Source organism: Solea solea, chromosome 9, assembly GCF_958295425.1.
Source record: "Solea solea chromosome 9, fSolSol10.1, whole genome shotgun sequence".
Lineage (NCBI taxonomy): Eukaryota > Metazoa > Chordata > Actinopteri > Pleuronectiformes > Soleidae > Solea > Solea solea.
The window spans coordinates 3,040,515-3,064,873 of record NC_081142.1 but is presented as its reverse complement, the minus strand read 5'-3'; positions in this window follow the sequence as shown (position 1 = coordinate 3,064,873).

Genomic DNA, 24,359 nt, shown 5'->3' with positions numbered 1-24,359 from the left:
CACAAACAAAATCAATGTTTTCATCTGAAGGTTTGCGGATGGAGAGGATTCACGAGTAATTACGGGTCTATTCTCATCACTCTTCATCTGAGGGCTAAAGTGCTCTCTTGGCGCTCCCTCCTCCACTTTAGTTTTATTGAAAAGTCTCTGAAGTAGACACAGTTTTCAACATAATTTAAGTTAAAACACGTACACACACACACACACACATGCATTCAAGCACACAAAACACTCATGCAAACGCACAACAAAGCTGTTGTATAAGTTTGAACAAGCAAACATTTCTCTCCTCAGGTGTCCAAAGTTCAAGCACCCAAAAGTTGATATCCTGGTTTAATGTCACACTGACTCACACACACACACACACACACACACACACACACACAGTGTGTCCAGTGCCCTTGCCAAATGTTTCACTGCGATGGCAAACGGACTGCAGCCCTTTCTCATGCGAGCTCTTGCTCTTTCTCCGCCCCCTTGTCTCCGCGTCTTTGCCCTCGAATCTCACATGTGATAAATAATCGGGCAGCGAAGCCCAGTAGTTGGCTGACGCCGGTGTGAGAAGGCCACTGAGAGGAGGATGCGCCCGCAGGAATGAGGTGATGCCGAGAGGAGGAGTGAAGAGGTAATCAGCGGAGAGTAAGAGATTAAATGGAGATGGAGTCACGATGCGGCAACACCAGCCGTCACAGCAGCCAAATAAACCCGACGACCTCCTGTCCTAGAATTAGTGCTCCCCCCCTTGGATGTTCTCCTCCCTTGGCAGCGTCTCCATTCACTCCTGGACCTTCCCTTCCTCTCCGCGCCTGCAAATGACAATCACCTTTCAGGCAGACGTTACAGACCAGGCAAATGTAAAATGAATCGTCTGTCAACATGGATGTCACAATCATCTCATCTGGCCCCAATCCCAATCTTTTTCAGTCCTAATCTGACATTTGTATTTGCCTAGAGCTGCACATGACACAATGTCTGTGAAAACAATGTGATTGTGAGTAAAATAAATGATATTTCAGACTCAAACTGAGACAAACAGAGAGAGGGTTGTTCATCTGTTTTACTTCCGCTCTCTTCTGCCTTGATTGTGTGTGTTGTAGCCATATTTTTCCCCGTAAACGATAAACTTTCCCCTGAAACTCAAGATTTATCTCGAATGAATGTGAAATACGGACTGTAAACGAAACTGAATTGCCCGTTGGGGACTCATACATTTATCTGTATCAGTTTTAGTCAGTGTTACGTGTTATCCTGTTTGTGTCTCTGTTGTGTTGTGTTGTGTTGTGTTATTCTGCAGCAGAAAAGATCCCTGTGGGGACAATAATTTGATTTCTTTTGCAAGTAAATTTAAAATAAAAACAGTGTTGGCATTGAACTTATTTTGAATCCTCCACTTAAATACTGAATATGCCAAAACTACACTGATTACAAAGCAGTCACACAACAATTCAATGATATATTAAATAAAATACACCAAAAAAAAGACAACATTTGATTTGATTTATTCCAAACGACGGTTCAATCCAGCAGAGGAGCATGAGCCAGTCCCTCCTGACACGAGGTCAACTGTGGAACCTCTGCTGCTCTTATGAAGCACTGGAAAACTTTTATAGCTCCATAATATTTAAACCTCTCCCATCAGCTTCCCTCCCTCCTCTCTCTCTCTCTCTCTCATCATGCAGGGACATTCTTTCTGCCTTTGCCCCAGCTGTTCCGACTTTACTGTAGCACTGTCGCCGTCTTATTCTTGTTTTCCTTCGTATTTATTTCATCTTTCTCTGCTTCCACCTTCTCCGTCTTCACCCCACACACCCTCGTCACCACAGCCTCCACCACACGCTGCCTCCCAGTCTCGCTCGCCGGCTGTAACAGAACCAGCGGCTTAGAGTGCAGTCAGCGCCGAGATCCTCCGCAATGTAAAGCAGATGTGTGACAGACCCACACACACACTCACACACTCACACACACACACGTGGAGGAGCAGAGCAGCCTGAAGCATTTTAGGCCAGAGGGTGGAGAAGGAGGTAAGCAGAAACAGCTCGGTTGCTAGGATACGGTCAAAATAAAACAAGAGTTAGAGAGCTGCAGTTCTCCGCTGAAACAGGCGGTTTGTTTCACACACACACGACTAACTGTCAAGAGTGGAAAACAATGTTTTCAGAGAGTCCCTGGGAAAAAGTGCAAAGGCTGAACTTACTTCTGCTCTGTCACATTTCTCACACTCATTGTCATGTTCAGCTCGAGTTTTGGTCACAACTCAGTGGAAAAACGGGAATCTATTGGGTTTTAGTGATAAAGTTTCAGTTTATATTTAAAGTTGAAGAGTTCAGACTTGCTGGTACAAGCAGGTGTGTGTGTGTGTGTGTGTGTGTGTGTGTGAGACAGGCCATCCATCCAATTAATTTTCATATTTCATCTTCATCTCTCTGACGTTGTGTCTCTTTGGTATTTTTTGCCTCTTTGGCTTCAGCTGTGTCACTTTTATTATATATGTATATATATATGTATATATATAAACATATATATACATATATATATGTTTATATATATATATATATATATGTCAAGTACGTGCAACACATACCGGCCACTTTATTAGGTACGCCTGTTCCACCGCTTCTTAACACAAATATCTAATCAGCCATTCACTTTACAGCAAGCTCATGTAATGTAGTCATAGTCAAGGAAACCTACTGAAGTTTAAAAGGAGCGTCAGACATTACACATTTTCGATCCTGACGCAACCGTCCCATTTATCTGGGCTTGTTACCAGCACAGGGAGTACACTTGATGTGGCTGGGCTTGAGTAACCATGAGTAACCTTGCTAAGAGGCACGAACCGGTAACTCTTCGGTCTACAGTATTGATATCAATATCTGAACGTTGATACTGATTCCTGAACAATATTTTCAATACCAATCTGATTAAATCTGCCAATCACAGGCACCACAGCCAATCAGCAGCAGTGTCAGACCTCAGTCAGACAGTGGGCTGCGTGTTTACTGACTCACTGATGCTGATGAGATTCACTCCTTGGGTATTGGAATTTGATATTGATTGACATCACATTTTTTCGACAGTGTCTGATACAGAGGAAGTCTGACACGCAGTCAATACCACATACAACACTGAGGTTCAACATAAGGCATCAGATTGTGGTTAAAGGCGGTTTAAGTGACTTGACCTTCTAAAAAAAGACAAATCTTCTTCAACAGGTTGGAGGAGAATGATGAGACTGGTTTGAAAATCACTTGTGATACAGCAGGAGAAGACCACACGGCTCCTGTAAACGTTTGCCATTCGTTCGATGTGTACATTTGTCATGAACATGTCTGCAGGAATGTTTATTTCAGAACAGGTGCTATCTTCCTGGAAATCTTCCAAAGGCTGTATATATGCTTTCACATTCACACACAATCCACACACACGGACTTGTTATTCTCTCCCCATGGGGACACTTAGAGACATAATGCCCTGAATGCTCAATCACAACCAAATACTTAACTCTAATCTAAACCCCTAAACAAAAACTCAAAAGGCAAACTCCAAACACATGGGCCTTATTTTTTCTTTTTTTTTAATCCTCACTCGTTAAAGTCCCCACTGGAAAGCAAAAACAAGAACACTGCACACACACGCACACACGCACACACATAAAGCCAAGGGGGATTCCTGGGACTAATGTTTAACGGGGAGATTTTGGACTGCGCCATCAATTTTAGCTCTTTCTGCAGACACTGTGGTTTACTCTAGATAGTGGGGCCAAGCCTCAGAGATAAGACAACTCTCAGCCTGCCTGTGGGAAAGATGAAAGCATTCTCTCCAAAGCTGACTGCTCTGTCTGTTTCCTTTCCACCCTCTCTCACTGTGGCTCCGCCAGTGTGTTTGTGTTTGGCTGGAAAACCTTGAGAAACTCTTTCGGTTTGCGACTGAAAAGTTGGATGCACGTTTATCAACTGTGTCTCTCAAAAGTGATGTTTTCTCACACCAAAGGCTGCATTATTGATTACATTATTGTGAGAAAATTGTTTTCTTAGATAAGATTTGCTTTTGACACATCGCCAAATGTCACTCGTGGTTATTTTACATGTCCAGGACAAGCAGCAAAACACACTTTAAGACCAAATGTCAGAAAATGTGTTGCACATTTTGGCTGTGAGGACATTCTGAAATGTGTTTATGGAGCACACGATGTTTATGAGGCAGCCACCACACACTGGGAAAACTGGTGTGTTTGTATGGCGTCCACCAAGCAGCCGATCCCCACAGGTGGGAGTAACCATCATCTTTTCCTATAGTCCTAAATCTAAACCCTAACCACAGTTAACTCACTGTACCCAAATCTAACAACATTTATTGCACTCAAGTAAAAGTACCACTATTTTGATAAAAATGTACTTAAGTACAAGTAAAGGTACTGGTCTAAAAATGTACTCAAGTTAAGTAAAAATGTAAAAAAAATAAAAACAGTGCTAACAAAATAAAATGCTGTCAAAATGGGTCAAAGGTCACAAATGCTTTAACTTTCTCCTTAATTAGCACCAATTCACCTGTCCTCATCATTCACCTGTCAGCTCCACATGACTCTCTCTGTGTTTCTCAGATTAATGGCATTTAGATCTCATGTCCCCCGGTGACAATCCTGCGCTGCACACAGGAAGTGATTGGATTGGATTACGACTGAAAACGCAAAGAAGTACTCAGAAGTTTTTGAGATGACTTCTGCTGCTCTAAAAACAACCCAGCATGTTTATCAGTTTGACAGAATAAATGCTTCTTGTCCCCACCCGCCCCTGAGCTGCTGCTGTATACACAAAAACGCTCCCTCAGTCAGGTATGTTTTCTGTTTTCAGGTGAGAGACACAAGGGATTTCATTGTAAAGACCAAACAGAGGCAGAATATTAACGAAAATCACCAAAAGTATCTCAAAATATTGTTTTCCAATTAGTGCTAAAATGATAAATCTCTAAATATGATGAAATGTTTGCTTGAGCAGAAACATTTGCAGACTTGGTGTCAGCTGTATGTTGTGTAGCTGCAGGTCATTGTGATGTTTTTTCCATATTGGCTCACACGCTGCAGTAATGCAGCTTTTAAAGTAAAGAGAAATTTGTTTTGTTTTTCCAGTGTTAACCTCAGAGAATGATTTTTCACATATTCGTCATCACATAGACACTATGAGTTATGTTTCACTGAATGTGTGGTGATGAATCTAGAGCTGCAACTAACGATTATTTTCATAATGAATTAATCTGTCGATTATTTTCTCGATTAATCGCTTGGTGTTCAGAATATTAGAAAACCTGGAAATGATGATGTTCTCAAATGTCTTGTTTTGTCCACAAACCAAAATGATTGACTTTTAATGATGTCTTTGTTATGCAGAGCAAAGAAATGAAAAAAATATTCACATTTAAGAAGCTTAATCAATCAGAAATCTTGTTTTAATCATGAAAAAAGCTTCAAACTGATTATTCGATTATCAAAATAGTTGTCGATTAATTTAGTAATAGATTAATAATCGTTTCAGCTCTAGATGAATCTGAAACTTACTTCAAACACACACTCACATACACAGCTTATCCTTTAGAGGAAATCATTATCCCCTGATCTTAACTCTAACCTAACCACAAATATTAGCCCTAAACCTAAACGGCTCCTCAGAAATTAGGTTCTGCCTCATTAGGACCAGGTTTTTGTCCTTACCAAGACTACAGGGTTGGTGTTCATGTCAGAAAAGGTCCTTAAGAGGTAAGAAATACAAGCACACACGCACATGTGCACACACTCATTTACACCCGTACACAAACAACAGACCTACCATGGTGAGTGCTGTGAGTAACTGTAGATTACAGAGCTGTCAAACTGGCTGCGAGAAGGAGGCATTTAGACAGAGGGATCTCTTGCTGATGGGCTGCCTGACCACCCCCACCACCCCCCCCACACACACACACACACACATTTCTCCATTATCCACCTGAACCTTGCTCCAAACAAAATCCAAGTTCTGTCAAATGTAAGGATGCCTTTAGGCTGAGAGGTCGTCAAACTCACACGCACGTACGCATGCACGATACAGGTTAGCACAGCTGTTCTTCTTAGGACACTGCGATGACATCCATTTATTTGGACAACCGAAACAAAAGCATCATCCCTATAGCCTTAACCATAACCAGTTAATACCCTAACCACAATTCAAAACTTATCCCTAAACTTAACCAGTTCCTCAGAAATTCAGTTCTGCCTCAGTAGGGCCAGGTTTTGGTCTCCATGAGGTCTACTGGTCCTGACAAGGTCAGTGTTCATGCCAGAGAAGGTCCTACAGAGGTAACACACACACACACACACACACACACACACACAGAGAGAGACGAGTGTGTGATATGCAGAGGCATGCCCTGTCACACAGGTATGAATATGATTCCACTGGAAAACCTCTGGAAAACTGCACCGTTTCTCAGGATTTTTCACCTATTAATAAACACTTCCGTGCATGTGTGTGTGTGTGTGTGTGTTTGCGTGCGTGGGTGAGTGAACAAGTGGGTGTGTTCATGTGCACACACAGACAGAGGCCTCATTGTGATACGGTTGTGTCCCTCAAGGCGCTGGAATCTGGCACATTGTCTTTGTCGGAAACTCAAACCGTTTACAACTCTCGACTTGTTTTGATCCCTTCAGAAAATTCCATTTCCTGCGGTCGTTCGGGGAGCGACTGCAGAGAAGCCTCTGGAAGGAAAAGCCTCATTATGGCTTCAGTGTGAGCTGGAAGACCTCGCTTGTAGGTCAGTGCCAGTCTGACCGCGGTGGTTTCCCTGTGCGTTAATGGACGCTGGAGGAAAACTTGAAAGATAAGACGTGAAAGACTCAACAGTTCCTCTTGTGGCGTCTCTGTTGGAGAGGATGGTCGACTACAGTCTGTTGAGTTTGGTTTAGTTATGTAGTCATTAAATAATATATTTATTGGTTTAGTTACTATTCTTTAGAGGTGTATAAGTCTTAAATATGAGCACTTGAACTCCAATTGGACTTGAGCCTCTTTATTTGGAAAGACTTGATGCCTTGTATGTTATTTAAAATGAGCCACAAACAGTTTTACAGAAAATGTCTAATTTGTGTGGAAAGAAAGTTTTAAACACCGTTGTCATACGAGATAAATGAGCAGAATACCATGATATCGCACATGTCCCAAGTTCAATATCTACTTTTGAACTTTGCAAAACAATAACTCAATCAAAAATGAAGTTAAAAGTACAATGGGAGCATATTTTCTGATGTTATTGATCAGTTATTCAATAAAACAACCTTTCGGCATAATGTAAATCAATTGATCGAAGAGACAGCACTTGGGCACCTCTTTGACCAATCACAGGACAGTTCAGGGAGACAGTGGGTGCTCTAAAGTGGAATGGTTGCTATTTAAGCACCAGTGACAACGTTCTATGCTGCAAAGAAACCTAACGAAAGGAGGAAACAAGTCTAAAAGAGAGTTCTACGATCTACAACCCTGAAATGTTAGTATTTTAACAATCTGTGGATGAAACTCAACAACTAACTCATTTTCTAGCCGTCTGACTTAGTGCAGTCTAAACCGTAGTGTGTGGGGTCAACGTTTAAACACCTGTTGAAGGGTTTTTCTTGGATCCTTCTCTGTGAAACGTTTTCCAGTTCTTTTCTAATCCCTCTTGGTCAGTGCAAGATCCGTTTTCCACAGTGTTGCATGCAAGCAGAGCTGCTCCTGCCCCCCAAAAAACCACTCACCAATCACGCACGATAACTGACATTGAGATGAGAACGACCGGGTCCCACGTCGGTGCATGAGCGTCCCGTGAAAGCGTTTCTTTTCCATTTTTTCTCTCAGCTCGTTTGTGTCTGTATGTTTGTATGTGTAAAATGTGTGTTTTTCAACATGAGGTCATGTCTGCAGGAGCATCCCTGCTCCAGAAATACAACTCACATGACCTCAGCTGAAGCAAATTCAATGACAAGACTGAATCAAGGAGGTGGAACATAGTAAGGAGAAGAGGAGAGAAGAACTGAGGGAAGGAGAAGAGCCTGAGGATACACACACACACACACACACACACTTTTTCCTTGTGCTTATAGTAGAAGTAGTTTTCCTAGACTGGCCTGTACACAGCGGTGACCTCATCAGCTCCATTCAGTGCTGTCAATATGGACAAATAAAAAACAACAAAAACAGACATTAAAGTAGACTTGGAAATGATTTCTGGATGTGAGTGAGTGCCATGAATGTGTGTGTGCATGCAGACGTGAATACTACGTGAAAGAGAGAGAGAACTTGTGTGTGTGTGTGTGTGTGACAGAGTGACAGAGGGTCGCCTGTATCTGTAGCGTGTGACTCAGTGCTCTCTCTGCTGCAGCAGCCAAGCCACAGTGAAGGGACGTGGGCCTAGGGACAGAATAGCCTGTCTGTTTACTACCTCTTTACTGAACTCTGATTGACAGCAGGGCTTCTTTGTGTGTGTGTTTGTGTGCATGCGTGTGTGTTAAACTGATAGACTGTCAAGAAATACGCCTGCACACCCATGGCATGATCTGAAGAATCACCACTGAGAAAAAGACGTCTCCCGTCAGACTGTTTATTTAAAGTTGTATAGGCATGGATGCTATGAAAATGCTTGATTTTGGGGTTTCATCTGTAAAACATGGAAGTGGTAGCAGTTGAGTCTGTACTGGACATCTTTTGTTTGATATCTCTACTCATAACTTAAAATATATATTTAATACAGTGTAATGGTGATAAAAATAACACCATCCACATTTTGGGGAAAAATATTTAAGAAAATAATATAAGACCTTTATAGGTCTTACAGGTCTCCTGGTGCTGCAGTCCCAGCTGACGCAGGTCACCAGTCCATAGCAAGGTCAACGCACAGAGACAAACAACTATTCACTCTCACGCTCACACCTACGGTCAATTGAGAGCGTCCAATTAACTTCTGCACGTTTCTGGACATGTGGGAGGAACTCTTCAGGAAACCCAGAAAGAGTAAATGGTAGAATTTTTATAATACAGTCCATTATGTCGTGCTCATGCTTCACACCAGTGACTGTACATCAATCTCTGAGGACATGAAAGAAGTCAGTAATAAACAAGTTTTTATATTAAACATGTCATTATGATGTTAAAAACTGAATACCACCCATACAGGGACATACAAGTCATATGTTCTGTCTCAACCAGTGTGTTTATCTCATCTTCTTGTTCACAATATCACACTTAACACACATGTGTACAGAACAGTCAGCCTCCTTTTAAATAAGCAATTTCTCCACACCGCATATTTCAGTGTATTTATAAACGGCTAGTCAAATTGTACATGTAAACACACACACACACGTACATCGACGCACAAACACACAGCCCGGTCTCAGCTGTCATGTTTCTGGAGTGTCAGGTTGTGAAGAGCAGAAGTAGCCGCCTGACCTCTGACCTCAGAGCGGTTCCCCTGAGGTCAAGAGGACTGCAGACGCACAACATGTGTATCGGAGATTTCAGCCGTCAGACGGGGGAACGCAGAGATCGATGTAGGAAGGGTTGCCGAGTGTTCAGAGGTCAGAGCATCTGCAGTGGAGATTAAGTTCACATAAACAACTCTTCTGTATTCTTCTTTTTGCACATAGGAACAAAGTACAGTGTTTGGTTGAAGAAAAGCAGAAGTCACAGTGTGTGAGAGGGAGAGGAGATTCTCACTGTCCCCAAAATAGTCTTTTTTATGGTAAACATTTTATTTTTGTGGCCGTAAAGACGATCTGACTATCATATGAAAACTGATACAATCTTAAAATCTTTTTTAAATCTCAATGTGCTGCAGCGTCTGAAAATATACTGGTGGCACGACAGATTTCGCGGCTAATTTAAGAAGGTGACATGCAAGTCAGAGAGCAGCACATCGAGCAACATAAGGCAAGAGACACTCGTGTTCGCATTTAAATGTCCAGTGTGTAACATTTAAACATTCACTACTACAAGTATGTTTGTACAAACATAATAAAAATTGTACTTAATGCAAGGGCCTTGCTTTAGGAAGGCTGCCAGAAGAACGACGTTAGATATCAATCATTTATGGACACTTGACCTTTAATGCCCAACTCCTGACTGAAGATGAAACATATAAGCACCATAGTGGCAGTTGCTGAGAAGCTCATTTCAGGTCCAGTTATTTATACATAAATTCTGCAAATGAACAACAAGAACCTTATAATTATGTAAAACTGAAATGCTATATATAATTGTCATGGCGTCAGTTCCTGTCCTTTATTTTGTTAAGGGTCCTGGTTTCCTGTGTAGTGTGTTCTGTTTTCAGGAGGCTGGCAGGTTGGTGGGCGGAGCTTCTGAGCCACTCACCTGCAGCTCATCTCCTCGTTAACTTCTGCTACTTAGACTCTGGTTTCTGGATCCACAGTCCAGTGTGTCATGTCTACTCCATGTGGTATAGACCCTGTTTTAGTGATTCTATGAGACTCTTGTTGCTAGAATTTTTTTTATTCCATTGATACTTTTTCTAATAGCCCATTTTTCACGTCTTTTTCAGTTCCCTGAAATAAGAGCTCAGCCTGCAAGCCGGCCAACCTCTTCCCCCTTAGTTGTGTTTTTCCTTGAAATTAGTTTCTCCTTTTTAACGAAAATGATCTGGATTTCCGCTTATTATTTTGAGTTCAGTCAGTTTATCCTTTGTGTCTATATCACCGAGAAAACAACACACAACGACCAGCTAATAGTCTACAGACTTCCCTCACAAAATCTGTTGTGTATGTTTCCGCAACACTGTGAATCAAAAACTGGCTCTGCCTTTAAGACAGTCCACCCAATGCTCCATTGACTCCGAGAGAAGCTGAGCTTCTGTGGAAGTGATGTTTTTGTAGCATTTGTCCAATCACAGTCGAACTCACTGCAGAGAAAAAAACCTATTCTGTGTCATCCCATAGAGAACAATGGAAGCTGAGCTTCGGGTGGTTTTAATGCAGAGACTAAAACTGAAATGTGAAAATCATGTAAAACAATCCCTGATAAACAGCTGATTCTGAACCAACTAATGACACGTTCTAACGCACGTTTAGTATTGAAATGTAGTTGGTACAATACCAGTGATGTCACTGTAGCTCGTTAGCACACTAGCTGTGAGGGTTCAACATGGTAGAACACACAAAATCGTTTCCAGAATCATCTACAATCGTGGATCACACATCTGGGGTTGGTCAGATGTGTAAATTAATTTACAGCGTGAAAGGCGGGGTACACCCTGGACAGGTCACCAGTCCATCGCAGGGCCAACATATGGAGACAACATACATTCACACCAACGGTCAAGTGTCCAATTAACCTCTGCATGTTTCTGGACTCCAGAGAATCCTTGAGAAAAGCCATGTGTGCACGGGGAGAGTGTGCAAACTCCACGCAGAAAGGCTCTCGGTCAGACCGGTCGCTGCAAGGCAACAGTGGTCGCCATGTTTACTTTATACTGCACGTGTTGATAGTGAATTATTTATTCTGCTGAACTCCTAAACTTGTTTGATGAAACAAGTGTAAACCATAACAGAACATTATGCAACATACAAAGAAATAAACATTTGCATAGAAAATAAAAAAAATGGGCCCTTTAAAGAAATTAAAAATGTCTCATTTACTTGTCTCTTAGTTCAAGCAATTTTAAAGTCAGTCAAATTCAAGTTATTTCCGATCAGAGGAGTTCTGATCTGTCCGAGTTCAAAGGTCTAGAATCCACGCGTCTAAAGGATCGTTGGAGTGCACTCTTTCTAACGTGTGTTCGAGTTGGTGCCGCCACATGTGACTGGCACAATCCTACCACAAGCAGACTGTTTGTCTGCTATTTCCGAGAAGGGTAGATCCTGTATCCTGAATTCAAACTGGGTCACTCGCCATCTACTGGAATCTGCTGGAAGTCGTTGGAATGGTCCACAGGAATCTTTTCACTCACTAACCTGTATTTAAAAACAGGCTTTTAAACTTTGTTCTCATTTATCATATGACTATCGCTCTTCTGTAATCATCTCAAGTTTCCCTTTTGTTATACAACATTTTACCAGATTATAACATCAATTAAAGTACTGCTAAATGTAGTTACTATGAAAATGACTCTCTAGTAGTTCAACTTCAAAATTCACAAATTAAATTACTGTAGAATTATTTGATTCCAACAGAATATATTCCTAGCATATTCTAATGCAACACAAATAAACCAAAAATCAGTATTAAACTGTTTCAGCTTAACCAATATCAAGGAAAACAACAAAAACATTTCACATATTACACACTAAACCTCAATAAACCTCACATTTAGTGAAAACAACATTGAGAGTATTCTGTGTTTCACTTATCGTGGAAGCACCATGACTTTTAACAAATACATTTAGCAGCAACGGTAAACTTTCATTAAAATAGTATCAAAACACTGCTTAACACATTATTTTGTAATAAAATAATTAATGTTGTAAACCCCTAATAATTCCACACATCAATAAATTCACATTTTTAACTCCGAGTCTTGCTCTCCTAACATATAAAATGACAGTCAGCTAATTTAATGTGCTAATGTGCTAAGTCTTGCCGTCGTAGTTATGTTTGCCGTTAACGCCAGAACTCTTAGTAAGAGCTGGTTTAGCTAAATTAAATTTTATCCATATTTTCTAAAGAAAACTTTACCTCAATGATTCACTCCTCGCGTGGCTGCGACGGCAGAGACAAAACAGGAAGTAAGATTTCCCGCGACTTGATCTAATTGGCTGTGGAATGACGTTTTGCTTCCTGTTTGGCTAGCTGCTGCGACACCGGAAATGCTGCCTTCAAGTGCACCTGGGAATTCTCAGCATTTGACGAATAAAATAAAAAACGAAACTAATGAAATAATTATTAACTTTCTTCATCAATGGACATGTTAGTTAACCTAATACACAAGTGTATTTGGATAAGACACACAACCAAAACAAGATTTACTCCCTTTTGTCACTCACTCAGATGATTTGATTTTTTACCATTAACCATTGCTTAAACAAAGCAGTGTGAAATGACCACATATTTGACAGAGCTGTTGACAAGGTGTGGTCCATGTGTTTTTATTAACACGGGAGACTGAGGAGGAGACGACAGAGGAGAAAAGATGTGGAGTCATCAAGGCCAGCTCAGTCCCCATCCACCCAACACCTCTAAATCCACCGCCTCCATCATCAACAATAACAACCCACTCAGCAGCCCTGCCCGCAGCCTACAGCGAGCCGTCAGACATTCACTGGAGGACGAAACAGGAATCCCCCACAGCCCCATGGCAGACTGACTGACTCTGCACACTCACATGCACACACGTTGAAACACACACCCAAGGGATGGCTACACACTTGACATAAGCCGTCTCATGCAGGCTTACAGGCAGCGCAGAAATAGCCTCCGTCTGTGGTTATTATACCTTACACTTCATCTCACCCAGATCATCACCTCATTTACTTTACAAAATGGTTTTACCACATCCAGAAAAATGAAGACGCTCTGCTTTTCACACGGCGATCAGCCATTTATTTCTTTAGCTATAGATGTGTATGAAAATATTCAGAAAATGTCTTGGAATATCGCATCAAGGGTTTTTACACTTCAAGATACAGTGAATGCAAATGAGTGCGATGTCTAAAAATGTCATTTAGAAACGACGTGAGTGAAGCGCCCTCCAGCTTCTGCAGTTCACTGCACAAAAAGGGGGAAACAGTGGACGAGAGGAGGCATGTTGAGAGGTACTGATGAGGAAACCGCAACATTCCTTCTCTTCATGCGAAAGGCAAATATCGCTACAATAATAGCTGGAAGCAGCAACAAAATGGCACTTTTTATTTACATCAACAAGTTAGAGCCCTTCTTATTTGTCTGTGCTGACCCAAACCTTTGTGCCACCTACTGCCACAACTAACCCCCAATATTCGCTTCACAGCAGTGGATGTAAACTCACAAAATGTGCTCTTTTTTACCCAGAATTCTATTCAACTAGCTTCATTAACATGTACAGTACAGAACTACACACATCTACATTATAATGCGTGCTACGCTTCCGGTAAGTGTTCTCTCTGTCAACGTTAACTGTAACAGTTGACACTCTTGTGTGACACCGGGTGAAGCGCAGACGTCTGATGAAAGGAAAGGTCAGGAGTTCCTCAGCCCCTCTGTATTTCCTGACATTGCATCACCTCCCACAGCCGCGCTGAAGCGCTTCGGTTCCCCCTCAGTGTGTGGCGAAGCAGCTCGACGACGAGGAGGGGTTTTCTTCAGACCTTTCCCCTCAACATTTGCATGGCACTCACTATCAGGGTATTCCCTCAAACACCACATAAACTGACAACTATAGCCTAAGAAAATCCTCTTTATATATATATATATATATATATATATACAACATTATTCTTTATGATCACATGTAGCCAATGTTATATTTATACATATGAGCTCTTAAATAAACTGACTAAAGAGGCCTAAAAGGCTTTACATGCACTCTATGAGGAAGGTGAAGTTGGTTGAGGTTATTTGAAAAAGCACCTGCAGGAATTTTCTGTGATTTCTGCTCAGTCCAGGTGTCTGCTGCTGAGTTTCTCTTCTGTAATCTGTAACACAATCCCAGACTACTCTTCACTGAGTCCAGTAGAGATTAGCTCCTTAAAATCGGGTTTAAATCTGCAGTATAATCATTGAATGACACTACACCCCAGGCCCGTTGGATTTGAATATCTACTGAAACTACTTTGGTTAATCATCTGTCAGTTTTGCTGCGTTCGACACACAGTGGTAAATCATTCTGTGCCCCTGAAAGTGCTCAAACAGGATGACTCACTGGTTTTGATCAGTGCACATTTTCTGAAGCATTAAAACGTCAGCAGCAGTGATGATTTTAGAGGGTGCTCGCAAAATAAGCATCAAGACCTTTTGTGTAATGTGCTCACTGATCTTTGGACGAATAAGCGCTTTCACACTGTGGATTTTTGACGTCACAGCAGACGTGTTTTGTTCATTGAATGCGATCAGGATTGGGTTTGTTTAAATGTGGTTTCATGAGGAACTGAAACATTGTCAGCACAGACTTTGTTTTGCCTGCTGCCACAGACTGTTCTCGTTCCAAGAGCGTCATACTGTATATTACTGCTCTGTCACGGCCCTCAGCGTCGCCTTACAGACGTGCAGGGTACCTGTCTGTGTCTGAAAGAGACGATCAGAGCAGTGTCCAACCACACTTTAACGTCTCAGTACTAAGCAGTTCTATTTATAATCATTTATGATTTATTATTGGTCATGTAAATGATGACGGGTGTGAGCCACCAGTGAATATACACTAAGCCTAACCTCAGTCCTATCCTGGTCCCGAACTCTGACTTTTGCCGTCCATGTGGGGGACCAGACATAGACACTTCAAGGGGGACACAAGGAAAAACTGATTTTTAACCACTTAACAAAATGCTCACGTGATAAAATCTATGCTTAGTTAAGTCTATGATAAGTCTATGTCTCACTGTAAGACAGTTTTTTCTGGCTGGAAACTAAAGTTTGTCAACTCCTGACACTAAAGTCCATTTGTAGCTCATTCGTCCACAAGTTGCTGTCTCATTTAGTAAGTTTGTGTCACTGAGTTGAATCTTATTTCAAACACCAAAGTGCTGACAACAATAGAGCAACAACTCCTGTGTCCTGTGATAAGACATCGATGACTTTCTCTATAGACTTTAGTGTGGGAAGTGAACGGTATACAACATACCATAAACTTAAAAGAGAGATTGTCTAACACGGTGGTTCTCAATGTTTTTCCTGAGAAAATACCACTGGTGGTACACGTACCACAGTTTGAGAACCAACAGCATGAAAAAGGGCCAAACAAAAGTATTTGGCCACACCTGCTTGAAGTACTGAATATAAGTGTTTCAATCAGGCCCCTTATCTCCAATGAAGGACAATCTTTAATGCTTCAGTGTATCAAGACATTTTGGACAATGCTAATGCTTCCAACTTTGTGGCAACAGTTTGAGGAAGTTCCTTTTCTGTGTCCCAGTGCACAAAGCAAGGACTATAAAGACATGGTTTGACGAGTTTGGTGTGGAAGAACTTGACCGGCCCACACAGAATCCTGACCTTCAGCCATTCGAGAGCTTTTACGATGAACTGGAAGAGAGATTGTGAGCCAGGCCTTCTCGTCCAACATCAGTGCCTGACCTCATAAATGCTCTACAGAATGGACGGACACAAATTCCCTTAGAAACAACAACGGGTTTGTTCCCCCAAGTTTTCCCCACCAACATGTGATTGTCGAACTATTGTAAGTATGTAACGTTTGTCAGATTACCTTTGAGATATTACCAAAGAGTCCCAGACGGATGGCGACTCCAAGCCCGTGTCTACTTCCGGTTCATTGAGCTGTTGCTCCAGAACTCATTAGCCAATCAGCAGGCGGCTTCCTTAGGCCCCGCCCATGGACAGAATCGCAAACAAACAACCAGGGAGCGCTAAGTTTGTAGCGCAGACGAAATTCCGATCATTGCAAACAAAAAGTGTATTTTCAAACAAATAAAATACAAACATTTTGAATGATTTAATAGACATTTTGTTTGCAATTTGTGTATTTTGATTTTGCGGTTCATTTTTGTTTGATAATATTTACACAAATCTAATTCCATACATTACAGCCCCCGTTTTTAATGGTCAGGCGTCCAAATACCTTTGTCCATATAGTGTATCAAGCCTAGCTTTTATTAGATGAGCTATCGTTTAGTAGCCAAAATGAGGTGAATTCAGTGTGTGTCAGTACCTCATACAACTACACTTCAAAAAACCTGAACTATCATTTTAGGGTATAAATATTAATAAGAAAGAAAACAAGCTTATATAACTATGTCTTTGGTTAAAATGAGAGGTTTATTTTCCTGTTTATTGCTGCTCTTCAGTGTGACTTTCAAGGTTACGGGTGGATTTGCTTTGTCATGATGGCCGCCCGTGACACACGATCCCCTCTGCACGCGCGCACTGCCGGCTTCTTTATCGGGTCAAAACTCACCGCCGAGAATGCCGTCTATTTCCAGTTGACCTGCCGTGGCGGCTAGTAATACCCGGGTTATGCGATTATGGCTGTGAGAGCGGGGGAAGTCGAGGGCAAAAAAAAAAGACGAGTGTGGGGTTTCCTGGGAAGCTCCCAGCCAGACATCTGCTGCCATCACTCCACCACCACCATCACCATCTCACTCCCACTCTGCCATCGGGCTGTCTATCTGTGATCTGCCCTCTTTCTGTCTCAGTGATGGCTCTTTGTGGTGAGCAGCAGCAGCAGCAGCAGCAGCAGCAGCTCCACTGAATAATTCAGCGCACTGGCCGTGACAGACTGTGGATTAAGTGCCTGCAGAGGAGGAGCAGGAGTCACAGAGGGATGAAGAGCAGCAACAAGCAGGGTTTTTTAGTCCATTAGACGCGAAGAGCTGAGGGGAAATTTCAGGGGGGGGGGGTGCAGGGGTGTTAAATCAGTTAAGTATTGATATAGTCAGAAATGAAAACAAAAGGGAGGAGAAGGAGAAGGAGAGTGAGAGAGAGAGAGAGAGAGAGAGAGAGCAGTGTGCATGCACCATGTCACATGACTGTGGGGAGATCCCTGAACAGATCTGGTCACCTGACTGACTGGAAATGCAACACATGCACTGCATGAGAACGATTCCCAGATATTACGCCTGGACTCCTTGTCCTTGTCCCAGAAATGCTATATATATATATATATATATATGCTATAGTACAGTACAATTTAACGTGAGGTATTTAAATGAGATAAAATACATAACAATGGTATTTAAACCTCATATAGACAACAAACAAACAAAGCAGAGTTTGTTTAACATCAGAGCGTCGCTCTCGAAACACTGGGCATTCTTCCTGTTTTTTGTTTTGTTTTCTTTCTCCTGTTGGACTGTAAGTCACACTCAGTCACACACCAATGTGCAGTTTCACACAGCAGAAACAGCCCGAGTGTCATTTACATGTCAGCATGCTCGTCGGGTGGGATTTGAGACATTTGTCCAAATGATTCCTCGTCACACACTCGGGGTCTTTGCACAGTTTTTCAGCTTTGTACTTTGACTGTGTTAATGCTCGTGTCATTCCATTTGTCAACATTGTGTATTTGTTGTGGAATTTTTAAATTTTAACCTCTGTTGAAAAACTGTGTATAAAAATACTCTCGTCCAGGCCCTTAGGGACATTAAAGGACCCATTGAAACCACAGCATTTTTTGATCCCATGTTTATTATGCTTTCATTATTTGATCCCAGTTTCAAGTTATATATTTTTTATAATTCAACACCATGTTGACTAATTTCCCTCTGTTTTCAAATGTTATAAACTTTATAAAGTGTAATAGAAATAGACAAGTACCTCATAAAATCAGTATGGGCATTTTACATTGACCAGAGAAGATTCTCTTCTTTACTCTGACACAAGAAATAATAAAGAAAAAGAGTTGATAAACAGGGATATTTTAGAAATAGTTTTATTTTAAATGGTTAATATACTGAAAATGAATGGATAAGGTATTTATGGTAATTATGATCAGGGTATTTATGGTATTTATGATCAGAGTATTTATGGTATTTATGATTGGCGCTCAGGGATTTTTGGTTAGCCAATAAAAGTCAGTGAAAATGAAAAGAGATATTAACATCATTTATGACTCCCTGATGTGTTTTGTTTTTGTTGTGTTTTGGGATTTTATTTTAATACCAATCTGCTTCAGTCATGTTTTGTCCTGGTTTTTACTGATACTGTGTTCGCCTTTGTGCTTGTCTTTTATCTGCTGCTGATACCACAAACTATTTTTCAATGTTTTCCCATAACAGTTACACTAAAGATCTTTTCCACTCCTCCTCCTCTTCTTCTTCTTGTGGCTTCTCCCTTTAGGCGTCGTCACAGTGGATCATCTGCCTCCATCTCGTCCTCTCCCTTGTGTCGTCTTCTGTCACACCAACTGTCCTCATGTCGTCCTTCACAACATCCATGAAGTCTGTCTCTGTGTTCTTCCTCCATCTTCGACATCCTCTGCACGTGACCAAACCTTCTAATCCTGTCCATCCTGGTCACTCCAAATGAAAATCTCAGCATCTCCAGCATCACTTTCTGACCTTTAGACTGTGCCACTGTCTCCAAGCCATACATCATAGCAGGTCTACCTACCGACCTTCTCCTCTCACTACAGGGATCTATTCTATTCTATTAAGCTTTAAGGTGCATTTAAGTAGGGGCCCTTTTAAGGCCTGAGTTGTACTGAGAGTGAAGCGCTCTTCAAGGAATCCTAAAGGTTAAAACTAATGAGCTGACGACTTCTGTTTTACCTGACAACAGTCAGTAAGTTTCTCAACTGAGTTTCTCTTCAGTTGTTGCTCTGGAGGGTGAGGCCACTGTGGTCAGTGACTAACCATCCAGTGGCTAAATGTGGGTGTGGGAACAAGGTTGTTTGATAGTTTCAGTTTTCAGTTTGTTTGTACTGTTTTGTGGTCAAAGACTTTTTACTCCACAGGTTTCCAAGAAAGTCTAGTTCTACTGACAGTCTCTTAATAAAACCCCTAAAAGTACACACATGCCAGGATTATTGTGGGGGAATTAGGATTTCGTGTGTATGTGGAGAGCGATTTGAAGGTGACAATAGCAGGTTTGTCTTCTTTATGTCTTGCTTTGGAGAAATGCAAGCAACAAACATGCAGTGGACACTTTTTGTCATTTTTGTTGTTGTTGATGTTATTATTTTGCCTTTGTTTGGTCCCTGCTGCATCATCCATCCATCTTCTACCGCTTTATCCTCCACAGGAGGGTCACAGGGGGGCCTCCATTCACTCTCACTCCCACATCTTCAGTCAATTTAGAGTGACCAATTTACCTAATCCCCAAATTGCATGCTTTTGGACTGTGGGAGGAAACCGGAGAAAACCCACGCACACATGGGGAGAACATGCAAACTCCATGCAGAAAGGCCTTTGTTCCAACCTGGGGCTCGAACCCTTGCTGCAGAGGCAAGAGTGCTTTTTTATCTGCAAACAGGCTCTGCCAAGCAATACTATCAGAGCGTTAGTGTGTATAATTGCTGAGAAGCATTTAACACATCATCCTTGACTAACTGTGTTTTTTCAGCTGTAGAATCGGAATTTCGAGTGAGCGCTCCTTTGTGTTCTCAGTCACACTCCAACTTTACTAGCGCGCTGTCGCTGCTGCCTCTATCTATTTTGACTTGACTTGAAATATATCACTTCCTGTGTGCGGTGTGGGAATGTTGCCGAGTGACAGACTCTAAACACCACTATACTGAGAACCACAGGGAGAGTCGTGTGGGCCTGATAGGCTTAATCATCATTGTGTGAAGTCATTTGACAATGGTTTGGAAGTAACAGACATTTGTTTGTAATAAAAAGTTACACAGCACTGTTTTAAAATGATGAGTAAGACATCAGTAATAGCCAGTTCATACCCCTTGGATCAACAGTTCAAGCAACGGCTGGTGCATCCTGGGAGTGTGACTGAATAAACACATTGCAACCGTAACTGCACAGCTCGTTGATGGAGTTTATGGCCCTTCTCTGTGCCCAGCGCCTTCAAGCTTTGTAGAGCAGGGGGAAAAATGCACTCGGCATGAAAAGACGTTAAATACTTTCCATGCAAGCTCGCTGGCTCGTGTTCCCTGGAGGTTGTGCACACGTTAGTTTATATGTCCCCGGTGGGAATCTGGTGTTTGCTTTAGTTCCGTGTGGATTCCACTCTGGGTTTTGTGGGTCTGTGTTTTCAGGCCAACAGCTCCAGGACCAGGACCAGGCCAAGCTCTTGTGTTTGTAAAGGGAAGCTCTGTGGCTGTCGTTGCTCTCATCTCTAAAATGTTTTTGTATAAGAATGAGAGTTATGAAAGCATATCTCCCAGTGCCAGGTAATTATCAGTGATGTAAATGTTCCTTAAGATTTATGAAACGCTACATCAATTTTCAGGGGAACTGCTTATTAATTATAGAGAATAACGACACAGATGCAGTTGTCGGCTTTGAGCGTTTGTAGGCCAGCATCTCTGCAATGAGTGTAATAAAAAACCAGTTGCTATAATCAGTCAGAGAGACATCTGGCAGCAATTCATTTTATTAAACTGCAGTATATTTCAGTTTTATACCTCAGTCTCTGTCTCCCTCTCCATCCTCCATCTCCCTCTAAAGTAATTGAAGTGCTTCTCCGTTCCTATGTAACCTAATGCCTGTCCCTCAGCTCTAAAGTGTCATTTGGGCCACAGCGTAAGTACTGTGTTTGCTGTGTGAGCTCTGTGCAGCGCTCTCACTCGTACAGGTCAGCAGAAGCCCAGATTAGACAAATGAATAATTCAGGTTATAGCTTTAAATGCAGTTTGTGGTAAAACACTGTAATAAATCCTTGCCAGACCCCGTTCATTTCAACACTACGACCAGAGGATCGCATCATAATGATGCCTGCATAAGAATTATTTCTTCATGTGTTTGTCCATTTCCCCTTTAAGGTCAAATGTTAGGAAGCAGTGAGGTCATGAAGCTGCAGTAAGAACATTTACAATAGTTGAATAACAAGTTTCATCCATAATAATAAGTTTGGGATTGAGGCTCCACATGCAAACACTTCATACGCGACAATTCACGCGCGTTTCATTGAGTTTTCTTTGGCCGACATTCTTTTAGACTCTAAATAGTCGTTACACCTGCACGAGCAGCAATTTTATGCACTGCAAATTTGTAAAACAGCCAATAGAAGCATCTGTGCAAAAGTATTAATCTGGCAGAGGGCCACATACAGCACCATTTGATCTCAAGTGGATCAGAGCAGCAATATAATAGCATAATAACCTATAAACAACAATAAATCTGAATGTTTCCCCCTTTGTTTTACATTAAGTGAAGTATCTTTTTTACAAAAACGTGACATTTCTTGAGAAAAATAAGTGGATTTTCAACAATATTAGGCCTAACTTCACCATTTACACATGTGCATTACAATGTACAGATCACAGTGGATGATCGACAAAGGCACAGACATTTAGTCACGGGTATCTGGAATATAAAAATATAGTATTTCACATCTTTTGGGCCAGATTGGACCCCCTGGTGGGCAGGTTCTGGCCCTTGGACCTTACGTTTGACACCCCTGATCTAAATGAAAACAGATGTCAGCATTTTATGGAAAATTAGGAGAAGCTTTTATTGTCCATCATTCATCAATTAAGACCGCTAATGTTTAGCAAAGACGATTTTATAACGGTGGATCGATGTTGTTCTAATGGATAAGTATGTCAATACAGTGTGTGTGTGTGTGTGGTTTTATCTGTTGGGGGGTGAGATTAAACCTGATGATCTCAGACTGTGGGTGAATCAGTCTTACGGCAGGTGAGTCATCAGCTGATGCTGTGGGCTTCTTACCGGAACAGAGACGAGCTCAGATCATCTCCTCTGCTGTACTCACTGCTGCGTCATCTCCCGCTGTCCTCCCTCCTCCACCTCACTGCATGGCCTCATCTCACTTTCCTCCTTCTCTTCACCTTCTCTCTCTCGCTCTGTCCCTCCTCAGTTTCCCGTCCTTGCCACACATCTCTTTTCAGTCCACTTCTGCATGTGGATGTTGTTGCTCCTCCTCCTCCTCCTCCTCTTTGTTTATTCTTTCTAGCTCTTTGCCTGTTCCTTCATGAGATCCTAAATTAATCATAAAATTAAAGTTATTGTAACAAAAACTTTTTATTTATAAGACATCATATGATTTTCAACGTCCACTCGTAACAATCTAATTTTAAACATATTAAAGGACTAGTTTGACATTCTGAGAAGGGCCATCTTATCATCTTTTAACCTGCTTATTGTAACCATAAAAGGACAATAAAATATCCTGTAACTAAGTGCTTTTGGCCATTTTTCCATTTTTCCATGCAGTATTTTTACTGCATGTTAAAATACTGTTTTAACAATTTAAAATGATTTTTTTTTTTGAGAAAATCACAACAGATTTTGAATTTGAAATTTGAACAGTATATTTTTTTAATCTCTTAATGTTTCTTTGTCTCTCGATGTGCAAAGACAGGCCAACAAATGGAAACTGTGTTCCCACTCTCCATTCTCCAGCTTCATTGAAACAGCTTGAGTGAAATTACCGTAATAACTGTAATAACCACCCGCTGGCTTTGACGTGCAACTTTGCAGCTTTTAGAAACCGCTGGAATTTTTCAGGTGTTAAAGGGTTAATCTTATGAACCGCTCACTCCTATTCAAAAATGCCAATAATTAGAACTCATATAGAACTTATCTAGAGTATAATATATGATTGATATATTAATTTGCTCATTATATAAAGTGTTAAAGGTCCTGTGAGTAACACGTAGGATGGTTTATTGGCAGGAATATTTTTTTTAGACTGGAGCGTCACAGAGGCCTATCTGATCAGCAGCCTGATCAGATAAAGCAGCCAGAGTGTGTGTTTCATATTCTACATGAAAGCTTGCTATGCAAATGCAGAACACCAACATCCTCTCTGGTAGGCGAAGGCCACGGTTTAGTGGGGAAGGCACATAGTTGTCTTGCGGTTGTCGTTTCACACCGAAACGTCTCTAATTCTTACACACCGGACCTTTAACAGTGTCATGAGGTTGATTAAACACAAGTAACTTAGTAAATATCTGATGGTGGTGAGCTCACTATTTGGCAAGCAAAAAAAATGACTTTTTATGATATATTTTATGAACTACTTACAACTCGTCTCGTCGTTTTGGGTCAACAACTTATATAAAATAAATCAGAATTAAAAATACTTTATTGATCCCTGGGGAGAAATACTAAATATCAATAAAATATTACCCCTGTGTCAAATATAAAAGAACTGAATAAACAAGCATTATTAGAAAAGTAATTGAACTAAAATAAGTGAACTGTCGCTCTAATATACAGTTTATAAACAGTAGACAATGATTAAACTGTTTATAACATAATATATACATTTAAGCTTAAAGCGTGCAACTAAATTGGTAGATTTAGTTTAAATGCAAATGCGGCACAATAATAAACAAAGCACAGTGGACATCTATGTTGCACAGGCAGATACATGCACTTATTTGAGTGCATGAAAAGCTCCATCAATAACCGTCATCATTTTATCTCTTTATCTCTGTCTCCTTTCTTTGTCCTCTGCCTCTTCCCCTCCAGCTCCTGCCTGCTGCAGTATTTGCATTTCTACTGCTGCTTGTATTTTATCCCCCTCCATCACAGAGCAGTAAACATGGGAGTCACAGCGACTGCTGGTTTGTTTTTTTAATTAGGTAAATGGACTTGTGAGTCTGCTTCTCCAGACAGAGAAATT